Here is a 1180-nt window from a genome sequence, read left to right on the forward strand (position 1 = left end):
TGCGCTCGAGAGGGCACGTATCGAGCTGTACTCGCGCGGTGCTCTGAACACAGTGCACAACACACCGCCCTCCCGCCCTCATGATGTCGTCTTCGCCACGCATACCGTGGTGCCTCTCCCCTACCGCACCGCCCACGGACCTGAACCCACCACGCTGGATTCGGTACTCTGGAGGTGCGGTAGGCCGTGGTGCCTCTCCCCTCGCCCGCGGTCGCGCTCGCAGAGCTCGACCGCCTCCGCGCCCCCTCGCCGCCCGCCGGGGTATCTCCTCCGCCCAGCCTGCCGACTGGCGAAGCAGAGGCTCCCCACGGGCACGGCGGGCGGCGGCGCGGCGGCGGCGGCGGCGGCGGCGGGCGGCGGCGGCGCGGCGGCGGGCGGCGGAAGCTCGGCGGCTCTCGCGGCGGCGGCGACGGCGTTGCGGCGGGCTCGGGGCCTGGCCGCCGGCTGCCCATGGCGGAGTTTGAGTCGCGATGGCGCGCCGAGGCACAGCCGCTCCGAGAGAGATGGCTGGTTCCCCCCCCTTTGAGAAGAAGAAGTGGAATGGTCAGGTTTCAAGCCCCCTTCTTGGAGACTAGAGACAGCCACCGCCCGTATACAGGAGAGATGGGAGTGCCCCTTGCCCCCACTTGCCCGTGCCTAGTCAGGAGAGCGTGCCCCGAGGATGGCCTCCCCTTGAGAAGGCGTCGAACCCGACGCCACTCTCACCCTCCTCGCCCGCGACGGTGCAAGGTGCCTTTGCCGGCGGCGGAGGCGGGGAGCGCCGCTACCCCGGCGCTGACTCCCGTGGCGTTGGCCGCGGTGCCGAGCTGGCCGAGTCCAGCGGCGCCCATTGATTTTGAGGCTGCCCCTCCTCCAGCGCACACACTCGCACGGAGGATGGCGGAGCGGATATCCTTGATAGGTTGCGCCGGAGGTGGCGGCGGTGACGCCGGCGGCGGGGTCGTTGCCGCGCTACAAGGTGGTCGCTGGCGGCGGCTGCGACGCGCGTGCCTCCCTCCCCTTGCGGCGTCTCCGTCCCGAGAAGGTTCCGCCGCGCGTGGCACCGCGGGCCTCTGACGGCGGTTGGCACTCTGCGACTAGGCTGCTCTCGCGGGATGAGTGCCTCGCGTACGCACAGACGATGAGGCTGACTCACATCGGCTCCACCACGGACGAGGCCGAGTTCCCCGGGTGCGTGGTG

This window comes from Emiliania huxleyi, assembly GCF_000372725.1.
Source record: "Emiliania huxleyi CCMP1516 unplaced genomic scaffold EMIHUscaffold_425, whole genome shotgun sequence".
NCBI classification, from domain to species: domain Eukaryota; phylum Haptophyta; order Isochrysidales; family Noelaerhabdaceae; genus Emiliania; species Emiliania huxleyi.